This window comes from Phyllobates terribilis, unplaced genomic scaffold (genome assembly GCF_046119375.1).
Source record: "Phyllobates terribilis strain yellow unplaced genomic scaffold, ASM4611937v1 Scaffold_1__5_contigs__length_1240528914, whole genome shotgun sequence".
Classification (NCBI taxonomy): domain Eukaryota; kingdom Metazoa; phylum Chordata; class Amphibia; order Anura; family Dendrobatidae; genus Phyllobates; species Phyllobates terribilis.
Genome location: NW_027362761.1, coordinates 500,525,792 through 500,553,246, shown reverse-complemented (window position 1 = coordinate 500,553,246; position 27,455 = coordinate 500,525,792).

Below are 27,455 nucleotides of genomic sequence, written 5' to 3'. Positions count from 1 at the left end.
ATCAGTTCCTATCAGTTTTTGCCAGGCAGGTCTGTGCCAGTGCTGTGCAAGTTTTTTTCACAGCATTTGGCTGAATCTAGCAAAGCTAATCCTTTTTGGCCTATTGCAGAGTGTGTTAGTCAGTGGAGTAGCCTATCTGTGTTGCAAGATATACCACCTGTGTATAGAATACCAATTTTTTTACTGCACCTAGTGAAGTAAAATCTTTTGGGCATAGCATCATTCTATTAGTCCATCTATACTGACCTCCATCAGGTTGCAAATTAAAAATAATTTTTTTCTGCATCTAGCTCTGAAAAAATATTTGGGCTTCTAGCAGTGTGTGGGACTTGGTCTATTAGTCCATCTATACTGACCTCCATCAGGTTGCAAATTAAAAATAATTTTTTTCTTCATTTATCTCTGAAAAAATATTTGGGCTTCTAGCAGCGTGTGGGACTTGTTCTATTAGTCCATCTATACTGACCTCCATCAGGTTGCAAATTAAAAATAATTTTTTTCTGCATCTAGCTCTGAAAAAATATTTGGGCTTCTAGCAGTGTGTGGGACTTGGTCTATTAGTCCATCTATACTGACCTCCATCAGGTTGCAAATTAAAAATAATTTTTTTCTGCATCTAGCTCTGAAAAAATATTTGGGCTTCTAGCAGTGTGTGGGACTTGGTCTATTAGTCCATCTATACTGACCTCCATCAGGTTGCAAATTGAATAAAAAAAATTTCTGCATCTAGCTCTGAAAAAATATTTGGGCTTCTAGCGGTGTGTGGGACTTGGTCTATTAGTCCATCTATACTGACCTCCATCAGGTTGCAAATTAAAAATAATTTTTTTCTGCATCTAGCTCTGAAAAAATATTTGGGCTTCTAGCAGTGTGTGGGACTTGGTCTATTAGTCCATCTATACTGACCTCCATCAGGTTGCAAATTAAAAATAATTTTTTTCTTCATTTAGCTCTGAAAAAATATTTGGGCTTCTAGCAGTGTGTGGGACTTGTTCTATTAGTCCTTCTATACTGACCTCCAGCAGGTTGCAAATTGAATATAATTTTTTTCTGCATCTAGCTCTGAAAAAATATTTGGGCTTCTAGCGGTGTGTGGGACTTGGTCTATTAGTCCATCTATACTGACCTCCATCAGGTTGCAAATTAAAAATAATTTTTTTCTGCATCTAGCTCTGAAAAAATATTTGGGCTTCTAGCAGTGTGTGGGACTTGGTCTATTAGTCCATCTATACTGACCTCCATCAGGTTGCAAATTAAAAATTATTTTTTTCTTCATTTATCTCTGAAAAAATATTTGGGCTTCTAGCAGCGTGTGGGACTTGTTCTATTAGTCCATCTATACTGACCTCCATCAGGTTGCAAATTAAAAATATTTTTTTTCTGCATCTAGCTCTGAAAAAATATTTGGGCTTCTAGCAGTGTGTGGGACTTGGTCTATTAGTCCATCTATACTGACCTCCATCAGGTTGCAAATTAAAAATAATTTTTTTCTGCATCTAGCTCTGAAAATATATTTGGGCTTCTAGCAGTGTGTGGGACTTGGTCTATTAGTCCATCTATACTGACCTCCATCAGGTTGCAAATTGAATAAAAAAAATTTCTGCATCTAGCTCTGAAAAAATATTTGGGCTTCTAGCGGTGTGTGGGACTTGGTCTATTAGTCCATCTATACTGACCTCCATCAGGTTGCAAATTAAAAATAATTTTTTTCTGCATCTAGCTCTGAAAAAATATTTGGGCTTCTAGCAGTGTGTGGGACTTGGTCTATTAGTCCATCTATACTGACCTCCATCAGGTTGCAAATTAAAAATAATTTTTTTCTTCATTTAGCTCTGAAAAAATATTTGGGCTTCTAGCAGTGTGTGGGACTTGTTCTATTAGTCCTTCTATACTGACCTCCAGCAGGTTGCAAATTGAATATAATTTTTTTCTGCATCTAGCTCTGAAAAAATATTTGGGCTTCTAGCGGTGTGTGGGACTTGGTCTATTAGTCCATCTATACTGACCTCCATCAGGTTGCAAATTAAAAATAATTTTTTTCTGCATCTAGCTCTGAAAAAATATTTGGGCTTCTAGCAGTGTGTGGGACTTGGTCTATTAGTCCATCTATACTGACCTCCATCAGGTTGCAAATTAAAAATAATTTTTTTCTTCATTTATATCTGAAAAAATATTTGGGCTTCTAGCAGCGTGTGGGACTTGTTCTATTAGTCCATCTATACTGACCTCCATCAGGTTGCAAATTAAAAATAATTTTTTTCTGCATCTAGCTCTGAAAAAATATTTGGGCTTCTAGCAGTGTGTGGGACTTGGTCTATTAGTCCATCTATACTGAGCTCCATCAGGTTGCAAATTAAAAATAATTTTTTCTTCATTTATCTCTGAAAAAATATTTGGGCTTCTAGCAGCATGTGGGACTTGTTCTATTGGTCCATCTATACTGACCTCCATCAGGTTGCAAATTAAAAATAATTTTTTTCTGCATCTAGCTCTGAAAAAATATTTGGGCTTCTAGCAGTGTGTGGGACTTGGTCTATTAGTCCATCTATACTGACCTCCATCAGGTTGCAAATTAAAAATAATTTTTTTCTTCATTTAGCTCTGAAAAAATATTTGGGCTTCTAGCAGTGTGTGGGACTTGTTCTATTAGTCCTTCTATACTGACCTCCAGCAGGTTGCAAATTGAATATAATTTTTTTCTGCATCTAGCTCTGAAAAAATATTTGGGCTTCTAGCGGTGTGTGGGACTTGGTCTATTAGTCCATCTATACTGACCTCCATCAGGTTGCAAATTAAAAATAATTTTTTTCTGCATCTAGCTCTGAAAAAATATTTGGGCTTCTAGCAGTGTGTGGGACTTGGTCTATTAGTCCATCTATACTGACCTCCATCAGGTTGCAAATTGAATAAAAAAAATTTCTGCATCTAGCTCTGAAAAAATATTTGGGCTTCTAGCGGTGTGTGGGACTTGGTCTATTAGTCCATCTATACTGACCTCCATCAGGTTGCAAATTAAAAATAATTTTTTTCTGCATTTATCTCTGAAAAAATATTTGGGCTTCTAGCAGTGTGTGGGACTTGTTCTATTAGTCCTTCTATACTGACCTCCAGCAGGTTGCAAATTTAATATAATTTTTTTCTGCATCTAGCTCTGAAAAAATATTTGGGCTTCTAGCGGTGTGTGGGACTTGGTCTATTAGTCCATCTATACTGACCTCCATCAGGTTGCAAATTAAAAATAATTTTTTTCTGCATCTAGCTCTGAAAAAATATTTGGGCTTCTAGCAGTGTGTGGGACTGGGTCTATTAGTCCATCTATACTGACCTCCATCAGGTTGCAAATTAAAAATAATTTTTTTCTTCATTTATCTCTGAAAAAATATTTGGGCTTCTAGCAGCGTGTGGGACTTGTTCTATTAGTCCATCTATACTGACCTCCATCAGGTTGCAAATTAAAAATAATTTTTTTCTGCATCTAGCTCTGAAAAAATATTTGGGCTTCTAGCAGTGTGTGGGACTTGGTCTATTAGTCCATCTATACTGACCTCCATCAGGTTGCAAATTAAAAATAATTTTTTTCTTCATTTATCTCTGAAAAAATATTTGGGCTTCTAGCAGCGTGTGGGACTTGTTCTATTAGTCCATCTATACTGACCTCCATCAGGTTGCAAATTAAAAATAATTTTTTTCTGCATCTAGCTCTGAAAAAATATTTGGGCTTCTAGCAGTGTGTGGGACTTGGTCTATTAGTCCATCTATACTGACCTCCATCAGGTTGCAAATTAAAAATATTTTTTTTCTTCATTTAGCTCTGAAAAAATATTTGGGCTTCTAGCAGTGTGTGGGACTTGTTCTATTAGTCCTTCTATACTGACCTCCAGCAGGTTGCAAATTGAATATAATTTTTTTCTGCATCTAGCTCTGAAAAAATATTTGGGCTTCTAGCGGTGTGTGGGACTTGGTCTATTAGTCCATCTATACTGACCTCCATCAGGTTGCAAATTAAAAATAATTTTTTTCTGCATCTAGCTCTGAAAAAATATTTGAGCTTCTAGCAGTGTGTGGGACTTGGTCTATTAGTCCATCTATACTGACCTCCATCAGGTTGCAAATTAAAAATAATTTTTTTCTTCATTTATATCTGAAAAAATATTTGGGCTTCTAGCAGCGTGTGGGACTTGTTCTATTAGTCCATCTATACTGACCTCCATCAGGTTGCAAATTAAAAATAATTTTTTTCTGCATCTAGCTCTGAAAAAATATTTGGGCTTCTAGCAGTGTGTGGGACTTGGTCTATTAGTCCATCTATACTGAGCTCCATCAGGTTGCAAATTAAAAATAATTTTTTCTTCATTTATCTCTGAAAAAATATTTGGGCTTCTAGCAGCATGTGGGACTTGTTCTATTGGTCCATCTATACTGACCTCCATCAGGTTGCAAATTAAAAATAATTTTTTTCTGCATCTAGCTCTGAAAAAATATTTGGGCTTCTAGCAGTGTGTGGGACTTGGTCTATTAGTCCATCTATACTGACCTCCATCAGGTTGCAAATTAAAAATAATTTTTTTCTTCATTTAGCTCTGAAAAAATATTTGGGCTTCTAGCAGTGTGTGGGACTTGTTCTATTAGTCCTTCTATACTGACCTCCAGCAGGTTGCAAATTGAATATAATTTTTTTCTGCATCTAGCTCTGAAAAAATATTTGGGCTTCTAGCGGTGTGTGGGACTTGGTCTATTAGTCCATCTATACTGACCTCCATCAGGTTGCAAATTAAAAATAATTTTTTTCTGCATCTAGCTCTGAAAAAATATTTGGGCTTCTAGCAGTGTGTGGGACTTGGTCTATTAGTCCATCTATACTGACCTCCATCAGGCTGCAAATTGAATAAAAAAAATTTCTGCATCTAGCTCTGAAAAAATATTTGGGCTTCTAGCGGTGTGTGGGACTTGGTCTATTAGTCCATCTATACTGACCTCCATCAGGTTGCAAATTAAAAATAATTTTTTTCTGCATTTATCTCTGAAAAAATATTTGGGCTTCTAGCAGTGTGTGGGACTTGTTCTATTAGTCCTTCTATACTGACCTCCAGCAGGTTGCAAATTTAATATAATTTTTTTCTGCATCTAGCTCTGAAAAAATATTTGGGCTTCTAGCGGTGTGTGGGACTTGGTCTATTAGTCCATCTATACTGACCTCCATCAGGTTGCAAATTAAAAATAATTTTTTTCTGCATCTAGCTCTGAAAAAATATTTGGGCTTCTAGCAGTGTGTGGGACTGGGTCTATTAGTCCATCTATACTGACCTCCATCAGGTTGCAAATTAAAAATAATTTTTTTCTTCATTTATCTCTGAAAAAATATTTGGGCTTCTAGCAGCGTGTGGGACTTGTTCTATTAGTCCATCTATACTGACCTCCATCAGGTTGCAAATTAAAAATAATTTTTTTCTGCATCTAGCTCTGAAAAAATATTTGGGCTTCTAGCAGTGTGTGGGACTTGGTCTATTAGTCCATCTATACTGACCTCCATCAGGTTGCAAATTAAAAATAATTTTTTTCTTCATTTATCTCTGAAAAAATATTTGGGCTTCTAGCAGCGTGTGGGACTTGTTCTATTAGTCCATCTATACTGACCTCCATCAGGTTGCAAATTAAAAATAATTTTTTTCTGCATCTAGCTCTGAAAAAATATTTGGGCTTCTAGCAGTGTGTGGGACTTGTTCTATTAGTCCATCTATACTGACCTCCATCAGGTTGCAAATTAAAAATATTTTTTTTCTTCATTTAGCTCTGAAAAAATATTTGGGCTTCTAGCAGTGTGTGGGACTTGTTCTATTAGTCCTTCTATACTGACCTCCAGCAGGTTGCAAATTGAATATAATTTTTTTCTGCATCTAGCTCTGAAAAAATATTTGGGCTTCTAGCGGTGTGTGGGACTTGGTCTATTAGTCCATCTATACTGACCTCCATCAGGTTGCAAATTAAAAATAATTTTTTTCTGCATCTAGCTCTGAAAAAATATTTGGGCTTCTAGCAGTGTGTGGGACTTGGTCTATTAGTCCATCTATACTGACCTCCATCAGGTTGCAAATTGAATAAAAAAATTTTCTGCATCTAGCTCTGAAAAAATATTTGGGCTTCTAGCGGTGTGTGGGACTTGGTCTATTAGTCCATCTATACTGACCTCCATCAGGTTGCAAATTAAAAATAATTTTTTTCTGCATCTAACCCAGCCAATAGTTTTGGCCTAATACCACAGTTTGGCCACTCAGCTCTGCTCGGTTACCATCCATTGTTTTTTTGTGCAAACAACTCCAGAGTTGTGAATTAGTTAACCACCAAAATGAGTGGAAAAAGGCCTGCTGCTGGTGGAAAGGGGAATAGGCGTGTTGGGAAGGGGAAAAAAGGTTGTGTCCGTGGGGTAGGTGCAGAAGAAAGACCATCTTCCAGCCAAACTAAAATGTCTACTTCTTTTAGCGGACAATGTGATAAGATCCCTTTCTTACGGCCACGCCAATCGCTACAAATTCCAGATGAGGCACAAAAACAGCAGGTGCTTCAACGGATATCAAGTGCTCCTTTAAGTGGGCTCTCCTCCACATCAACTTCAACATCACAAATACTCCAGTCCTCAAAGGTGTCACCCAAATCGCACTTGCTTCCTCACAGCTCCCAAATCTCCAGCTGCCAGTCTGAGTATGAGGTAGAACAGATGGTTGAGTCTGCAGAGCTGTTTACTCATACTATAGCCTGGGAATCAGAGGTCGACTCCAGCGCTTCTGTGAATCCAGACGAGGAAATGATCTGCACTGATGCCCAGAATCTTTATGAGTCGGATCCAGGACCAGACGCAGAAGGTTCTGACCATAATGTAGACCCTCATTCCCAAACTGTAACTCCTGTTGGTGGAGACAATGAGGAAGACGATGATAAGACTCAAATACCTGATTGGAGCGACAACTTTAGTTTTTTGTCAGGGCAGGAACAGGTTGGCTCTGAGGACGACGGGTGTGATAACGCACAGGGTGATGATGATGAGGTCGGAGATCCCACTTACTGTCAACCCACAGTCAGCCAAGAGATGAGGTCAGCAGAGGAGGTGGAGGAAGATGCTAGTGACGACGAGGTCAGGTTGCGCCTTCCTGGACAGAGACGTAGTACTGGAAGCACGTCAACAACTGCATCCTCAAACACAACTCTGCCTCTCACCACAAGTCGTGGTGGCTCTTCAGGTCGCATGGGTGCTAAACCTTGCATAGCCTGGGCATTTTTTCAGATCGATAAAGATGACCCAACTCGTGTTATCTGTAACATTTGTCAGCAAAAGCTAAGTAGAGGCCAAAAAATACATAGTTTGAGTACTTCATGCATGAACCAGCACATGGACATGAAGCATAAGTTGCAGTGGGAAGCTCAGTGTGCTACAATGCGGCCTAGCCGGCCGGGCCAACCACCGTCTGCCATATCTTGTGCATCCGCGGCCTCTTCATCCTCTGTGACTGGGGGGACAGCAGTCACACCTGTTTTGGGGCGCAGACCTGCCACCTCTTTACCCGCAACAGCCAGCGTGATTGGCAGGTCATCATTTTCTTTGGAGGTGGTAACACCAGCTGGTCTTGAGCGCTGTCCGACATCGATAGCACCACCTTTGGATCAAGGCAACCTAACATGTCTGCCTGCATCTTCCTCACAGACCGGCAGTTTGCCGGGGACACCCTTATCAACCCCGTCTAAGCACAATAGCCAGCCCTCGGTCCCTCAGATGTGGACAAGTAAAAGACCATTTCCTCCTAGCCATGAGAAAGCTAAGAGGTTGAATTTCACCATCTGCAAGCTCTTGGCTACAGAAATGCTGCCTTTCCGCCTGGTGGACACAGAGGATTTTCGAGACCTTATGTCCGTCGCAGTGCCCCAGTACCAGATGCCCAGTCGGCACTACTTCTCAAAGAAAGGTGCGCCTGCGCTCCACCAGCATGTCGCACACAACATCACCGCTTCTTTGAGAAACTCTGTGTGTGACAGGGTGCATTTCACCACAGACACTTGGACGAGTAGGCATGGACAGGGGCGTTACATGTCGCTGACTGGGCACTGGGTAACTATGGTGACAGCAGGACAAGGGGCTGCTGTCCAAGTCTTGCCGTCCCCACGAGTTGTGCGTCAATCCTCTTTATGTCAAAGTTCCTCCACTGCTTCTGCCTCCTCAACCTCCTCTCGGTCTTCCACCTGCACCCAAAGCCTGTCTGGTCATGCCACAAGCTTTCTAACTGCGCAGAAGGGATCCTGCACACCTCCTTACTATGCTGGCAGTAGGGCTCAACGTCATCAGGCGGTTTTTACATTGAAATGTCTGGGAAATGTGAGTCACACAGCTGAGGAGTTGTGGTCAGCTCTGGAGAACCAATTTCATGAATGGTTGTCTCCACTGGACCTGAAACCAGGGAAGGCCGTGTGCGACAATGCTGCAAACCTGGGTGCGGCCCTTCACCGGGGCAATGTCACACACGTGCCTTGTATGGCTCACGTGTTGAACCTGGTTGTCCAGCAATTTTTAGCCCACTATCCCAGACTAGATGGCCTTCTGCAGAGGGCACGGTCGCTGTGTGCTCACTTCCGCCGTTCGCATCCCGCAGCTCAGCGACTTACATCTCTACAGAAGTCGTTGGGCCTGCCACTTCACCGGCTAAAATGCGATGTGCCTACCCGGTGGAATTCAACTCTGCACATGTTGCAGCGACTGTGGCAGCACCGACAAGCCCTGGTGCAATACGTTCTGACATATAGCCTGGGCCAACGAGATTCAGAGGTGGGGCAAATCACGCTGGAGGAGTGGTCTCAGATCAGGGACCTATGCACCCTTCTGCACAGTTTTGAAATGGCGACGAAGATGTTTAGTGCTGACGATGCCATTATCAGCATGACTATTCCGGTGATTTACATGCTGGAGCACATGTTAAACAGAATTCGGAGTCAGGTGGTGGCACAAGAGGAGGTGGAGGAAGTAGAGGAGGAGGAGTTGTATGCGGAAGGGCTAACATCTGCAAGGTCCAGACGGTCGGCAGCACCAAGGCGGCAGGCATGTGAGGGTGGGGGAGATGATTTTACCAGGGCGCATGGTAGCAGCCAAACTAGTGAGGAAGGTGCAGAAGCCCAGGAAGAAGTGGAGGACGAACTGAAGGGAGACTCATCAGATGAGGGAGACCTTGATCACATTTCTGTTGTGCGAGGTTGGGGGGAGAGGACAGAGGAAGGAAGCATGATTGTTACCTCGCCACCAACACAACAGGGACTTGGTGCTCCTGGATGCGCAACACACATGAGTGCCTTCTTGCTGCACTACCTGCAACATGACCCTCGAATTGTGAGAATTAGAAATAATCCTGACTACTGGGTTGCCACACTGTTAGATCCCCGGTACAAAAGTAAATTTGCAGAAATTATTCCTGCCATAGAAAGGGATGCACGCATGCAGGAGTATCAGCAGAGACTGTTGCAGAATCTTACATGTGCTTTTCCACAAAATACCAGTGGTGCACGTAGTGAATCTCACAGTTCCAACTTGCCAACCGTGGGACCGTCAAGTGTTCAGCACTCAAACCGTAACAGAACCACAGTATCTGCTGGTAACATCAATTTTGCGGAATCATTTCACCACTTTTTTAGCCCATCCTTTGCAAGGCCACAGGAGACAAGAAGTCTGACACATAGTCAACGCCTAGAGACGATGGTACAGGAGTATCTCCAAGTAAACATTGAAGCCACGACTGTGTCACTGGACCCTTGCTCTTTTTGGGCTTCCAATCTGGATAAATGGCCGGAGCTAGCCACTTACGCCTTGGAGATCTTGTCATGCCCCGCAGCCAGCGTTCTGTCTGAACGTGTGTTCAGCGCTGCTGGTGGTGTGCTGACAGATAAGCGCACGCGGCTCTCCACTGATAATGTAGACAGACTCACGTTCATAAAGATGAACAAATCATGGATCCGAAACGACTTTTCTACCCCTGTGTCATCCTGGGGAGAGTAAAAGCTTGATGATTGGTTAAAATCACCCTACCAACCGTTTTAAGCTTTCAAATTACTAATCATGTTTATCTGTATCTTGACTGGAAAATAATTTGGGCTTTGTAGCAGTGTGCAGCACTGATCCTATTAGGCCATCTATAATAAGCTTCACCAGATTTAAAATTAAAAATAATTTTTAGCTGCATCTAGCCCGGAAAATAATTTTGGGGCTCCGAGATGCGCAAGACACATAAGTGCCTTCTTGCTGCACTACCTGCAGCATGACCCTCATATTGTCAGAATTCGAAGTAATCATGACTACTGGGTTGCCACACTCTTAGATCCCCCAAACTTTTCGATCAACCTTTTCATTTTAATAAAGACCAAAAAAATGGTCATTTTTGAAATTATAAGCATTAGCAGGTTGTTAGAAACTGAAATCAAACAGTTTTCAACTCAAAACTTTATTCTAGGTGATGTTACATTTTCACATAGGACCCCTTGTTCGAAAGGAGCTTCTGAACTCTCTCGTCCATTGAATTTGTCAGGTTTTGGATGGTTTCTGCTTCAATTGTTTTGCATGAGGACAGAATACCCTCCCAGAGCTGTTGCTTAGATGTGAACTGCCTCCCGCCATCATAGACGCTCCTTTTAATGATGCTCCAAAGGTTCTGAATGGGGTAGAGGTCAGGGGAGCATGGGGGTCACACCATAAGTTTGTCCCCTTTTATGCCCATATCAGCCAGAGATGCAGATGTTTTATGTGCAGCATGAGATGGTGCATTATCATGCAGAAAAATGATCTTGCTGTGAAATACACGGTTCTTCTTCTTGAACCATGGCAGGAAGTGCTGTTTGAGAAAATCCACATACATTATGGAGTTCATCTTTAGCGCCTTCAGGGATCCTAAAGGGGCCGACAATCTCTCTCCCCATGATTCCAGCCCAAAACATTACTCCACCTCCTCCTTGTTGGCGCTGTAGCCGTGTTTGCGTGGGGTGTCCATCAACCAGCCATCCTCCACTCCATTCATCTGGACCATCGAGCGCTGCACGGCACTCATCCGTGAACAAAACAGTTTTGAAATCAGTCTTCATGTAATGTTTGGCCCACTGGAGCCGTTTCTGCTTGTGTGAAGTGGATAGAGGAGGTCGACAGGATGGCGTATGCACAGCTGCAAACCTCTGAAGGACCCTGCATCTTGTTGTTCGGGGGACGTTGGAGGCACAAGCAGCTTCAAAAACTTGTCTGCTGCTATGACAAGGCTTTTTTGCCGCTGCTCTTTCAACCTGACGTAATTGCCTGTAGGAAAGAGTCCTCAATTTGCCCTTATCAGCACGCACACGTGTGTACTGTGAATCAGCTACATACTTCTTGATTGCCAAGACACTTCATCCTGATCATCGCACAATGTTGATTGTAGTCATGCCTTGACCTAAACACTCCACAATTTGTTGCTTCTCAGCAGCCGACACATCCTTTTTCTTTCCCATTTTGGCAGAAAATGTAGGCTGCTTAATAATGTGAGAGAGCCTTCTTAAGTAGTCTTGCCTTTCATTGGACACACCTGCCAAACTAATTAGCACAGGTGTCTGCAATTGCTTACAGTGATATAAAGAGCCCTGACACACATCACCATCAATGAGTTTAACTGACAAACAAACAAATTCTTCCCTTATCACTCCTAAACACTTTTTGCATAATAATTTGGAACGCGGTGTACATGTGCTTTTCCACAAAACACCAGTGGTTCACGTAGTGAATCTTACAGTTCTAACTTGCCAACCGTGGTCTGTATGGAATTGTTCAATAAAGGGCCCAAAATTAAGATAACATAGATGGGAGAGGTCTCTATGAATAGGAATTCCTAAGTATTTGATACCCTGTGAGGGCCAGGCAAAGGGAAAGTTGGACTGGATGGAATCCTATATGGATTTAGGGAGGGAGACATCGAGGGCCTCAGACTTCGCTGCATTGATTTTAAAATTTTACCATGTAACAAAGTGATCTATTTCAGCCATAACAGCAGGGATGGATATATGTGATTGAGTGATATATACTAGGACATCATCAGCAAATAGAGAGCACTTGTACTCGGTGCCTCCCACCTCAATCCACCTAATATTGGGGTTATGGCGAATTGATGAGAGCAGGTGCTCCGTCACTAGGATGTATAAGAGAGGGGACAGAGGACATCCCTGCCTTGTCCCATTGGTGATTGTGAAAGGTGATGAAAATGTTCTGACGCACCCCCTGGGCCTTGGGACACCCGGAGCCGGACCCTTTTTGGTGGATGCTGGTGGTTGTAGTCTTCGTGGCGGCGATCCGGTTCCGTGGCTCAGGGCGGTCAAACCAGTGGCGGAACTATTTATGTGGTTTTGATGTTTAAATGTCCGACTACGCCACCCGTGGATTGCGGTCAGAGTGAACCGCCGCTACAGGGCAGACCGCTAAGGCTGGTGTTGTGGGTGCAGCAGAGCGTAGCATAACTCCCCACGGGAGGAGTATAGCCTCAGGGCAGTGTATGCGGAGGATGGGGGTGATGGTGCAGGGCAGCAGCAGTAACGACACGGAGTCAGTGATGCAGTTCAGGGCCTTTACTCACAGTTCTTATTATCCAGACCACGTCTGCAGGTAACGGCTGCCCGCGTCGTACTGTGCTCACCAGGTGAGGGGCTCAGACAACTCCCAGATAACTTTGGAGCGCTTCACAGGACCCCCTTTGTGTGTCCTTTGTCTGGCCTTTCTTACCAACACTTCTGTCCGGCTGCCTCGGGCCTCCTCTTGGTAAACTTGGCGCCAGTTTCCCTGACCCTATGTGGTGCCTTCCTAGCGGGTGGAGCAAGGGGCTGCGCCACATAAAATGTCAGAGCCTCCGGTTTCTAGCTGAGGGTCGTTTCCTGCCTCCACTAGTTCGGGGACCGGTCTCCCCCTTTGGCCTGACCCCTCCACGCAGGTGGATTCGGGCGTGCGGTGGCGACTCGCCCGTCCGCACCCCTGGAATCCCTTCATTCCTCGTTCCTGGAGCCTTCTCCGCTCCTCTTCCTTCCTTCTCCCTCTTCCAGGCCTGGGCTTCTGTTACTAGGCCCGCCTCCGGAGCAGAGCTCATGCAGAGCCCCTGCTCCCTGCCACTTCTGCTCAGACTTCTCTGCACTGAACTAAGATGGTGCCCACCTTTTATACTCCCTTCTCAATGCACCCAGGAACTGCTTCCTCCCTGCTCCTGCACTGCAGGGTTCCCCTTCCTCAGTGTTCCCTCCCCCCACTCCAGCCAGGGACAGGGACTGTCGTGCCCATCTCAGGGGCCTATTGGTCGCCCTGCCCTACGGCAATGTGGTGTAATGCATGCAGGTGTCGGGTCCTGATCCACACTCCATCCTTATCTGAGAGTGAGATATCACACCTCTGGGTGAGGTGCAATACGTCTGTAGCAACCGAGCCCTCGGTGCTACAGTTCCATTTATCTTCAGCCTAGGTGACGTATTGTGATACAGGGCCGTGATTTTGGCTATAAAAGGGTCCCCTAGACCCCTACCCCAAGCTTTTTAAGAGAATCATATATGGCGTGCCAGGAGACTCTATGGAATGCTTTCTCAGCATCCAACGAGAGTATCTACTTACAAATTTTTAACTGCATCTAGCCCAGGAAATACTTTGTGCCTAGTAGCAGTGTCTGCTAGTCAGCGGATTATCCCGGCTGTTAAGCAAGCTACACCACCTGTAGTTTGGACACTTAATTTTTTCAAAGGAAATGCTTCGGGACCACGGGATACTCAGTGAAGAGCATCAGGAGGCACCCCAAGGCATAGGGGCTGGGACTGGCACTAGGATGCCTTGCGGTGGACAGCCGAGCTCGATCCTTATAAAAGCTTTTTAACTGCAGCAGCTTTAGTGGACGCTACTGGAGCTGGAATTACGCGGCTGCTGGCATGAGACTTGCCCTCCAATAGATCCTTGTAAATGGATTTAAAGTGTATTCATTCAAATTAGAGGGACAATTTAAATTAAAAAGCTTAGAGCTGCCTCCACCACAGGGGGGCTCTCTCGACCCACCAGCGGACAGGCACCAGTATTGGGAGAGGGGGGCTGGCCGTCAGGGTTCACCGCGGCTCTGGCACAAACCCGGCGACACGGAGGTGGCACGGGCAGGAGCGGACTGGCCGTCTCGGCTTCTCACTTTTTGGATTTTAGAAGGGCATGACATGCCTATATCTGTGTCTCCCCCTCCTTTTACTCCTCCACCTCTTTTCTTTTCGCATGACTATATGTACTTGTCACTTTTCCATGTGTTAGTTGTGTCTTCTGAGCAGTTTGTCAGCTTTTGGACACCTTTGAAGGTGTTTTCTATGTGTTTCTATGTGTTTTTGTTTGCCTGCCATTGGTTTTAACGGTGTTCGAAGGTGTTCGACGAACAGTTCGACGAACAGTTCGGCGAACACACGGGTGTTCGACGAACCGAACCGAACTCGAACACTACGGGGGTGGCTCAACACTAGTGCCAAATTCATCAAAATGCTGCACGCAATTGATGAAGTTGGCGCAAAGTCAAAAATTAGCTTTCTATCTTGCTTCATCTGTTTTTATGACTTTTAATGTCAAAACTCGCATATTGGTGCCAAATAGTCGTCAAAATTGTGACAATAAAAATAAACCACCAGGGGACTGGAGTGAAGTGGCACCAAATTTTGACACTTTTTAAAAAGTCACAATTGATGAATCAGGCGAAAACCACTGGAATTGTTACACCGTGCCCACAAAGTAGAAAAAAAAACAAACAAGCGAGCACATGTGACACGCCCTCCCTGAGCGGTGGGGTACTCGGTGCTGGGCCAATGCAGGGCGGTGGTGCGGGATGTCGTTGTGGCCGTGACCCGGTCCGTGCCCAGGGCTGTCACATGAAAATAATGGGCTTTTTGGATGAGTGGTTGTTCGACTACGCCACCTGTGGTTTCTGGTGAAGGCCACCAGCGCTGCAACAGTCCTCTGAGGCTGGTGTTCTGGGAGCTTGGTTGGTACTACTCCCCCACAGGCGGAGTAGGCCTCAGGGCAGTGTTAGATGAGCTGTGTGGAGAGATGGTGGGTGCAGTGCCGCGCAGGAATAAACAAGCGGAGGCGGTGGATGAAGTCATCCGGGTCTTTACTCACTTTAGATAAACTTTCAGCTGCAAAGCTTCTCTCTGTTACACACAGCGTACTGTGGCCACCGGGTAGGGGGTTCAGCACTTCCCAGGTAGCTCAGGAGCACCTGTCGAGACCCCGCTGGTGTGTGTTCCTCTCCTTGGTAAGTTCTCCCACTGAGTCTTCTCCTGACTGTGTGTGGAATGAACGTGGTGTAAGGCCCGGTCCCACTGGGTAAACGCAGTTTAAGAGATACAGGTGGCGACTCCGCTCCGTCCGTATCCCCCTGGGATCCACTAAGCCTCCGGGCTTTTCTGACTGAGACGTGAAGTGACAAAGCCAGATATCGGCGGCCGGTTATCCCTTTTGCAGCAGGAATCCCTCTGGCTAAGCCAGAGTGAAGGGTACAGGTGGCGACTCCGCTCCGTCCGTATCCCCCTGGGATCCCTTTGCCTGTGGAGCCTATCTCCTCTGCTCCCCTCCTAGGCCTTCTAAGAACAGGACCCTGACCGGGTAGAGACAGTGGTTAACTCTGACCCGCTCCTCGTCTCAAGGCCAGAGTACGAGGACCACGAATCTTCAGCCAGCTACAGACTCTTGCTGGACCCTGACGGAAGACCCTCAATCAAAGACCTTGAACTTAAGATGGCCGTAGATTATATATGAATTAATATGTGCTTCCTGTAAGTGTGTCCTCCACCCTCACCCACTACTAGGCTCCCCCTATCTTTGGTCCCCCCCCCCCATCTCCTCTATCCCGGGCCGGGGCAGCACCCTGGTGCATTTAGGCCCCCTACAGGACAGGAGTGGTGTAGTGTTGAGTGTGAAGTGGGGTCCTGAGTGATGCTCCATCCTTACCTGGAAGAGGAGATACCACACCTCCATCTGAGGTGCAGTACCCCTGTGGCGACTGAACCCTCAGGGGTGCCACACATGTAAAATAGACTTAAAAAATGGCACAAGTAGAAGTAATTAATTGGGAGATAACTAGGGATGAGCGGACCCGTGGAAGTCCGGGTACTGGTACCCGACCCAAACTTTATTTCAAAGTTTGGTTCGGGTACCAAAACTGTAACCGAACTTGAACTAGAATCCGAACCCTATTGAAAGCAATAGGGACCCGAACTTTTGAACTGGAAAATTCTCTATATCTCTGAAACTGCAAAGGAGATCATCACTAGAGGACAAGTAAACCTGCTGCCATCTAGTCCTCCACATTCATGAGCTCGGATTACCCAATCACTGATTGGAAGCTTTCTGCCTATGCACAGAAAGCGGCCAATCAGTGATGTGGGCGGGGTTATACAGAGCTCAGCATTCAGAGACCTGCTAGATCTGCAGCAGATAAAACCGATTTTTTTTTTATCAAAACTGTAGTAGGCAGCCCAGTAGGTGATGCATCGCTGGAATCAGAGTCTTTGCCCCTACATCATGTTGCCCTCTGGTGGGCAGTACTAAACCAGTACTATTGGTTGAATTCATTATGACTGGCAGTCATGGTTGCCAAGCGTTCAGAAATTTCTGGACAGTTCATAAAAGTAGGGCGCATATTTCCCTCCGTCTATAAAAAAAAATTGAGGCATCTGTGATTTCTTTGAAGCTAAAGAAACTTATACAGATTATTTTCACTGTCGTTATCATCATTTTATAGTGAATGCAGCTGATGTCTCATATCAGATTTATGGGCTGTAGACATGTATCAGTTATAAATAGAAGAAAATGACCAGCACATCCAAGCTAGTGTGAATAGGAGCCAACTAAAAAAATATAACTATAGAAAAAGATAAAGTTGCTCCCTGAATTGCTAAGGAAAATTGCTCTAGAACATTGAAACTGCATTACTGCCATGGAAAATAGGAAAGCGCTACAAAATGTATATATGAAATATTGGAAAAATTAAACTGTAATATTACTATGAAAAACAACAGCAAAAAAGAAGGTACTTAGCGCATAGTTTGGGCAGTATATGTGAGCCCAAGAGCCAACAAAAAGGCGTCCTCCATTGTTGGGTACCTGTCCTGATATGACACCTCTCCTGGGCAAGAAGCCTACAATTTATTTCTTATGGTTTTCCAATGTGTCCTTAAAAAAGTGTGTCCGTGATTTTTTGATAAACTTTCCAGAAAAAATAACAAGTCAAGTTGGCAACCCCGCCCGCTGTTCATGTTCCAGTCTAGAAAAATTCTATATACATAAGATGCGCACTCCTAATAATATTTTCTACAACTTTTGGGCTGCCTGTGAACCCAGAAAATGAATTATTCATTTATTTTTATCAATAATTTACCACAGTTTTCAGGTGTATGTTACTGTACATTGGTCTTGCAGTGGTTGGCCATTCTTTGTTTTGCTACTGCCTCATATGTTTTTTCTTTTTGTAAAAAGTGATGTGGCCAGAGCAAAATAACAGTCACAACATTTAGCACAAATAAACCATTTGCCAATTTTTTAAACTTTTTCACAGCAGAAAACTGAAGTCGAAGGATAAATTCCCTAATGGCTGTACTAAGACGTCAGTTCTAGACACTTAGGACAGAAAATCAAGTATAGTCGACAGAATCTACAATGCGATGATTTAAAAATATGAAATTCACATTGTTCTCGGGTTCTCAAAATATTTACCTTTTTCATTTTCTTTAAGTTAAGTCCATTACATTTATTACATTTTAATTTATATTAATTTCTAGTTACTGAGTGCAAAGAGCTCAAACAACATCATTTAGGGCTCCTTAATGTCATATTTTTCAGTATGGATTTCCCCTTAGAAATGGATTACTTGCAGTCCAGAAACAATTAAGAAGACAATAAAATGCAATTTAGATCACCCTGGTTTATCTGTGGTGGCAGAATTTACTACTCCTAGCAGAAAGCAATTATGCCTAAATCTTCTGAAATAGATTGGTTAAGATGGACGGGTTGAAATCTGTAGGCAAGTGCCCATTTTCTCCAAAGCTTCCCTACACAACGATTAAAGAGATAATTACATTGACGGCTCCAAGCCCCATATATACACAGGCATTTATTGTATATACTTGCTAAATCCCATGTCAGCTGTCAGTTAATAATATTCAGAAAACAGATATGTTATGGGGGATAAAAGAAAATGAGATTACATGCTGGGATTTACATATCTAGATAAAAAGCCAGGATTGCAAATTAATTATTTAGAATACTCTGTATCATTTCCCAAAGCACTGGAAGATGCATGAAATCAGTCTGCAAATAGAAGGAAATTAGAAAAAAAATGTGTTTCGGCAGACTCTGGTTATTCCCCCAACACATTTTTTTTCTATTTTCTTTTTATTTGTAGACTTGATTTCATTCATCTTTCAGTGCATTTTTAATGAACTGCAACAAAGTAAGAAATGATGTACAAACTATAATGAGCACTGAAGTTACAAAAAAGTTTATAAGAGCCACAGAGTATAATGAATAAAAAGAACAGTCATACAAAATACAATTAGAGGGTGTACCTTTAAAACCAGACCCATTTCCCTTGTGTGGTTTGTACAGGTTGATACTTATCAGACTTCATTCATCAGAACAGTCAAAGCCCAGTTGTGTGTGAAAGTTCGTTTACACCAGCAGATAATCGATTAACCACTTCGCGCCAGAGCCTGTTTTTGCCTTCGTGACCGGGCCAATTTTTTCAATTCTGACCACTGTCAGTTTATGAAGTAATTACTCTGGAACGCTTCAACGTATTCCCCTGATTCTGAGATTGTTTTTTCATGACATATTGTACTTCATGATAGTGGTAAAATTTCTTCGATATCACTTGCGTTTATTTGTGAAAAAATCGGAAATTTGGCGAAAATTTAGCAATTTTCAAACTTTGAATTTTCATGCCCTTAAATCAGAGAGATATGTCACACAAAATAGTTAATAAATAACATTTCCCAAATGTCTACTTTACATCAGCACAATTTTGGAACCAAAATTTTTTTTTGTTAGGGAGCTATAAGGGTTAAAAGTTGACCAGCGATTTCTCATTTTTCCAACAAAATTTACAAAAACATTTTTTTAGGGACCACATCATATTTGAAGTCACTTTGAGGGGTCTTTATGACAGAAAATACCCAAAAGTGACACCATTCTAAAAACTGCACCCCTCAAGGTGCTCAAAACCACATTCAAGAACTTTATTAACCCTTCAGGTGCTTCACAGGAATTTTTGGAATGTGGAAGAAAAAAATTGACATTTAACTTTTTTCACAAAAATGTTACTTTAGACCCAATTTTTTTTATTTTCACAGGGGTAACAGGAAAAAATGGACCCCAAATTTTTTTGTGCAATTTCTCTTGAGCGTGCTGATACCCCATATGTGAGGGAAAACCACTGTTTGGGCGCACGGCAGGGTTCGGAAGGGAAGGAGCGCCATTAGACTTTTTGAATGTAAAATTTGTCTGAATAATTAGCAGACGCCATGTTGCGTTTGGAGAGCTCCTGATGTGCCTAAACAGTGGAAACCCCCACAAGTGACACCATTTTGGAAACTAGACCCCTTAGGGAATTTATCTAGATGTGTGGTGAGCACCTTGAACCCCAAGGTGCTTCACAGAAGTTTATAATATTGAGCTGTAAAAATAAAATTTTCACATTTTTCCCACAAAACCGTTTTTCATCCCTTAATTTTGCATTATCATAAGGGTAATAGGATAAATTGCACCATGAAATTTGTTGTTCAATTTCTCCTGAACACGCTGATACCCCATATGTGGAGGCAAATTACTGTTTGGGCACATGGCAGGGTTTGAAAGGGAAGGAGCGCCATTTGACTTTTTGAATGTAAAATTTGTTTGAATAATTAGCGGACGCCATGTCACATTTGGGGAGCCCCTAATGTGCCTAAACAGTGGAAACCCCCCACAAGTGCCACCATTTTGGAAACTAGACCCCTTAGGGAACTTATATAGATGTGTGGTGAGCACCTTGCACCCCCAGCTGCTTCACAGAAGTTTATAATATTGAGCCGTAAAAATAAAATTTTCACATTTTTCCCATAAAAAATGTTTTTCATTCCCAAATTTTGCATTATCATAAGGGTAACAGGATAAATTGCACCATGAAATTTGTTGTACAATTTCTCCTGAGTACGCCGATACCCCATATGTGGGGGAAAACCACTGCTTTGGTGTACGGCAGGGTTCGGAAGAGAAAGGAGCGCTATGTTGGCTGGGATAGGCAGCAGACGCCATGTCACATTTGAAGAGTCGCTGACATGCCAAAACAGCAGAAACCCCCACAAGTGACCACATTTTGTAAACTACACCTCTCAAGGAATTCATCTAGGGAAGTAGTGAGTATTTTTTAATTTTTAATTTTTAAATTTATACCATTGGGCAGTGAAAAAAGAATAATTATATTTTTACCACAAAAAAATGTTTTACCCTCAGATTTTACATTTTCACACAGGGCAATGGGTAAAAATGGTGCCGAAATGTGTCACACAATTTCTTCTAAAAGTGTCAATACCCCATATGTGGCTGTATCGTACCGCTCAGCCATACGGCGAGATCTGGGGGGGACGGAGCGCTATTTGACAATTGGAGAACAAATTATTGTAGAATAGGCATTTGGATTTGGGAGCACAAAATTTTCTGAATTTCTTTTGGGGGGCAAGGGTCATTTTGCTTTTCCAGAGCCTTTCTGCTACCAGTAACTTGGAAGTCCCTTATATTTTTAACAGATGACGGACCTGAGTGGGGACTAGCTTTTTTTGAGGACTGAGTTGAAGCTTTTATTGGGAACATTTTACGTAACATTTATCCGGCGCTCTAGGCTGAGCACTTACATCGGGGTTTCCATCTAAATTTCCAAGTGATGTAATTCAGATGAAACCCCTGCAGGATCCATTCACTATAATGAGGCAGCAGAGTTACTCTGGACTCCGTCTGGCCTCTGTTTAGCGGTGTCCTTTTTTTCAGAAGTGCACAAAACTGTGGCCAACCGCACTTTTATGCACGCCTAAAACAAATGACACCGTGGGATCCCAGGCTAGACGGCGTCCACAGTGGCCTATATCTGCCTCATTACAGGGAATCTTCCATCATGGGTTCCGGCTAAATCACGTATTTCAGAGATTTACACGGAAACTCTGGTGTAAGTGCTCAGCGCAGAGCACAGGATAAATGTGAGCAGAGCCTTACTGGGATCTTTGGGAGACATAATAAACAAATCAGTAGCAGGTGAAGAATTGGTTTTATTTATTTTTTACGCCGTTCCTAGTGTGATATAACTGATTAGATTACTTTATTCTTCGGGTCGGTGCGATTACAGAGATACCAGATTTATATCGGGTTTTTATGACTGACAGCTGTCACACACTAAAATACGCTTTTTTTGCAAAATCTAGTTTTTGCATCACCATATTTTGAGAGCTATAATTTTTCCATATTTCGGCCGACAGAGTCATGTGATGGCTTGTTTTTTGCGGGACGAGTTGACATTTTTATTGGTACCATTTTTGGGAATGTGACAATTTTTGATCGCTTTCTATTCCATTTTTTGGGAGATAAAATTAACAAAAACAAACAATTCAGGAATTGTTTTTTGAGTTTTTTTTTTATGCCGTTCTGCGTGTGGTAAAAGTGATCAGGCAGCGTTATTCTTGGGGTCAGTACGTTTACAGCGATACTACACTTAGTGTATTTTTTTATGTTTTGGTGCTTTTACACAATAAAACAATTTTATAGAAAAAAATATTTTTTTGGCATTGCTTTATTCTGAGCGCTATAACTTTTTGATTTTTCGGCTGATGGAGCTGTATGGCAGCTTTTTTTTTGCGGAACAAGATGACGTTTTAAGTGGTACCATTTTTATTTCTATTTTGTTTTTTGATCGCATTTTTTTCCACTTTTTGTTTGGCGATATGATGAAAAAGCATATTTTTTTGCTCCGTTTTTTATTTATTTTTATTACGGTGTGCACAGAAGGAGTTAATTAGTGTGACAGTTTTATAGCTCAGGTTGTTTCGGATGCGGCGATACCAAATATGTGTACTTTTTTTGGTTTTGTAAAAATATACGGATTTATTGGTTTAATATTATATTTATTTATTTTTATTTATTTTGTGATTTTTTTTTAATAGTTTAAAAACTTTTTTTTTTACTTTTTTTTACATTTTTACTTAGTCCCTGTATGGGACATTAATTTTTATTTTTCTGATCACTGATCTCATGTAATGTAATAGACATGTATTGCATTACATGAGATCTTCACTGACTGTTTCAGTCAGTCTCCTGTCTGGCTCAGCTTGCAGGCTGAGCCAGACAGGACACCATATATGGCAGAGCTGGAGGCGGTCATGTGACCTCCAGCTGCCATAGCAACCCCAGGTCCTGGAAGGAAACGGAGGTCTTCGGAGAGGTAAGACGACCCCCTCTCCTCCTGCTGTCTCCTATATGCCGCGATCACTATAGATCGCATCATATAGAAGACAGCAAGGGGTTAACATCACTGGGACCTGATCTAATCAGGTCCAGATGATGTTCCCTGTCAGAGCTAACGCTCTGCACCGGAATCGCAGCGCTTGCAGGACCCTGGGGGTCCTGAGCGCTGCGAGACCACCCACCGTTTTTAAACGTCGGCGCTGCACAGAGCCCGGCAAGCGCCGACGTTTATCTACAGTGGGCGGTCGGGAACCGGTTAAACGTGGAACGATATGATAGTAACTCACGTCGAGCAAACGACAAGTGTTTATACAGGATGAGAAACGTGAAAGAAATGGTTGAGCAGCGAAACATCGTACATCGTACATCGTAACATTGTAACATCGTGTGCTGGTACACAGTCGGTATGCCAGATCTATTTAGGACTTGAATTTCTGCTCCTCATTTTTGCTGGTCTAATCGTTTAACGAATGAACAATCTCCATTTCCTTTACTCAATTTTCGAAAGATGAATGAGAATTTTTTCACTCGCCTAAAAGATATCCAAGCATTTTTGGACACATTGTTTAGTCACTCAACCAATTCACATTGCATAATTATTGTAAATGATTGCTCCTTTTCATTAGAATGTAAAGGATTAATGGTCAGTATAAATGCACCTTAAAGGGGTGGTAAAAAAAACTGACATTTATTTTAATCCTAAATGTCTATTTAATATCTATCTAATATACACTACCGTTCAAAAGTTTGGGGTCATTTCGAAATTTCATTATTTTTGAAAGAAAAGCTAATTTTTTTTCAATGAAGCTAACATTAAATGAATCAGAAATACACTCTATACATTGTTAATGTGGTAAATGACTATTCTAGGTGCAAGCGTTTTTTTTTTTGTTGCAATATCTACATAAGTGTATAGAGGCCCATTTCCAACAACCACCACTCCAGTGTTTTAATGGTACATTGTGTTTGCTAACTGTGTAAGAAGGCTAATGAATGTTTAGAAAACCCTAGAAAACCCTTGCACAAGTATGTTAGCCCAGCTGAAAATGGTTTGGCTGATTTGAGAAGCTATAAAATTGACCTTTCTTTGAGCTAGTTGAGAATCTGGAGCATTACATTTGTTTGTTCTATGAAACTCTCAAAATTGCCAGAAAAAGAGAACTGTCATGTGAAACTCGACAGTCTATTCTTGTTCTTAGAAATTAAGGCTATTCCATGCAAGAAATTGCCAAGAAACTGAAGATTTCTGTAGCATCGGCGTCTCTGCCCCGTGCTAGGCAGAGACGCCGTCCCTCTCACCTCCCCACTCCTGGCGCGGCGTCCTCCAGCGCTTCTCTCCCCGCTGCTTCCGGCACGCGCTCCTTCCCCGGCAGTGTGCTTAGGGCACGCGCGCTCCCCCGCTCTTAAAGGGACCGCGCGCGCCGTCCTAAGGAGTCCCCGGCCAATTGCCGGAGGATCTCCCATTTATAAGGCACCTCCTCCAAAATGGAGGTGCCCGAGCTATTTTGTTTGCACTGTGTCTCACCTGTGCTTCAGCCCTCAGGTTCCGCTGCTAGCCTGACTTCCCGTCCTGCATGCCAGCCTGTTACTTGCCTAGTCCGTCAGACCGCTCACCTGGGAGCATCTTCTACTTACCTGCCTTGTCTGCCAGTCCGCTCACCTGGGAGCGTCCTTCAGTTACCTGCCTGTTACCTGCCTCGTCTGTCAGACCACTCACCTGGGAGCGTACACCAGTTACTTGCCTGTTACCTGCCTTGTCTGCTGACTGCTCACCTGGGAGCGCCCACCAGTCACCTGCCTGTCTCCTGCCTCGTCTGTCAGACTGCTCACCTGGGAGCGTCCACCAGTTACCTGACTGTTTCCTGCTGTCTCAGTCTGCTCGCTCACCTGGGAGCGCCCGCCAGCTACCTGTCAAGTACCCGCCGCGCCTGTCTACCCAGAGACTGCCCCGGTCACTTGCCGTGACCACCTGCCTATCTACCCAGAGACTGCCCCGGTCACTTGCCGTGACCTCCTGCCTATCTACCCAGAGACTGCCCCCATCACTTGCCGTGACCACCTGCCTGTCTTCCCAGAGACTGTCCCCCGTCACCTGCCGTGACCACCTGCCCGCTTACCCAGAGACTGTCCCCGTCACTTGCTGTGACTACCTGCTTGCCCTCCCTGGGAGTCACCCGCTTCCTTACAAGGACTTCCCCCTTGTATTGCAGCTCAGAGGTTCCACTTCCCGGACCCGTAACAATTTCCTACAACGGTGTGTACTACTCCCTTCAGAGGAGAGCACAAACAGGCTCTAACCAGAGTAGAAAGAGAAGTGGGAGGCCCCGCTGCACAACTGAGCAACAAGACAAGTACATTAGAGTTTCTTGTTTGAGAAATCGACGCCTCACAGCTCCTCAGCTGGCAGCTTCATTAAATAGTACACGCAAAACACCAGTGTCAACGTCTACAGTGAAGAGGCGACTCCGGGATGCTGGCCTTCAGGGCAAAGTGGCAGAGAAAAAGCCATATCTGAGACTGGCTAATAAAAGGGAAAGATTATTATGGGCAAAAGAACAGAGACATAGGACAGAGGAAGATTGGAAAAAAGTTTTATGGACAGACGAATCGAAGTTTGAGTTGTTTGGATCACACAGAAGAACATTTGTGAGACGCAGAACAACTGAAAAGATGCTGGAAGAGTGCCTGACGCCATCTGTCAAGCATGGTGGAGGTAATGTGATCGTCTGGGGTTGCTTTAATGCTGGTAAAGTGGGAGATTTGTACAAGGTAAATGGGATTTTGAATAAGGAAGGCTATCACTCCATTTTGCAACGTCATGCCATACCCTGTGGACAGCGCTTGATTGGAGCCAGTTTCATCCTAAAACAGGACAATGACCCAAAGCACACCTCCAAATTATGCATGAACTATTTAGAGAAGAAACAGGCAGCTGGTATACTATCTGTAATGAGATGGCCACCACAGTCACCAGATCTCAACCTCATTTAGCTGTTGTGGGAGCAGCTTGACCGTATGGTACGCAAAAAGAGCCCATCAAGCCAATCCAACTTGTGGGAGGGGCTTCAGGAAGCATGGGGTGAAATGTCTCAAGATTACCACAGCAAATTAACAGCTAGAATGCCAAAGGTCTGCAATGCTGTAATTGCTGCAAAGGGAGCATTCTTTGACAAAAGCAAAGTTTGAAGGAGAAAATTATTCTTTCTAATAAAAATCATTATTTCTAACCTTGTCAATGTCTGGACTATATTTTCTAATCATTTTGCAACTCATTTGATAAATAAAAGTAAGAGTTTTCAAGGAAAACACAAAATTGTCTGGGTGACCCCAAACTTTTGAACGGTAGTGTACATTAATTAATAAGTCCCTATTGTTCCCTCACTAAGCTATCTAACTGCTTTATTTTTTCTTTACCTACTTCCTGTTTGATGACACTTCATTTCAGAACCCCCAGTGAATGCAGGGATACTGAAACGAGCCGTCATCAGGAGCTGGACTTATCCCTGCTCTACTTAGCGTGCACTGAGGTTGTTCTTTACTTACCAGTTTTTCTCCTTACAATGTCATTGCGCTCTCTTGCCGACTCATCACTTCTCATCAGAGGCGGCGAAGGAGCGCACTGTCACTGTGCATTAAAAAGAATATTGCACAGTGACAAGATACTACTGTGCATACATCGGAATTGACAACTGAGCATGCTCAGTAGAGTAGGGACTAGCCCAGCCCCTGAAAAGGACAGGTTATATTGCAGCCTCTTCCCCCTGGTGATTCTCAAACAAAGCTTCATTCAAACAGGAAGTAGGTAAAAAAAAAGTTAGAGTATAAGGGGAACAGTAGGGACTTTTTAATTAATGTATAGTAGAAAATATATTAGTTTTCCCCGTAGCCTGGAAGAGGTAATTTACATAAATTGATGATTTATCCACAACAAGGCATCTGATATGAGACATACTGGTAGGAAGATTTTCAGCAGTTTATAAACTGTATGCCCATATTAATAGTTTGGTCAAATGTGGTGACAGATTCCCTTTAAGTGGGATCAATGTACCATATGTGATTCAAAAAGTCATGATGGCGGACAACTATGTGCACACAAGGTCATTCACAGAAACACAACTATTTTGCTGGTCAATTTCAAGAACTTCCTGTTCAAGCAACACACATGGTTTGGTGAGGAAGTGACGAATCCCAGAATCCGTGGCTCACGTAAAAAAAAAAAGTAGTCAACGACATGTTTGGAGTCCAGTCATTGATGCAGACATGGAGGAGAGGATTATCAAAATTGTTTTCCATCAAGTGCACACCAGCAGAACAACCAAGTATCAGCTGTGCAAGAGGTAAAGGTGAGGAAAAAATAGGGATGTGCAATGTATTGTAAGCGGCTTTTAAATATGATGGTAGACGGCCATTGGGCAATACATTATGGTTGATGAACTGGAGTACAATATAAACTGGGTGAGTTACTTCTCAGAATGATAGTTACTAGAACACAGAAAGTTCACAAGAGTTGCAGAAGCAGGCAGTACATGATCCAAAAGTCAGTGTTTTCGGTGCACGGCTATGGCTGCACAGATTGTGGGGCTGTTCTTCTTTCTTGAAAATGTTAACACAGCCATGTACATGAACAACAAAACCCAAGACAGAAACAAAATGAACATATACCCTGCAGTAAGTAAATAACTAAAAGCAATAGTGTATATAATGTAGGGTACTTAGTAAACACTGTTTTTGATAAAAAAAAAAGTGAAAAAGACATCCCACCAATGTCAGGGTGTACCACAATAGGGATGGTCCTAACCTCTAGTTTAAAACCTTCCTATGTGCCAAATTGATGTCAATGTTAATAAGGGCAGAGAAGAACCGGGTCCCAAATCGATACCCAGGAAATGGGAAGCTATATAAACACAATGTCCAGCTCAAAGAAAGGGAGGCCACATCCTTA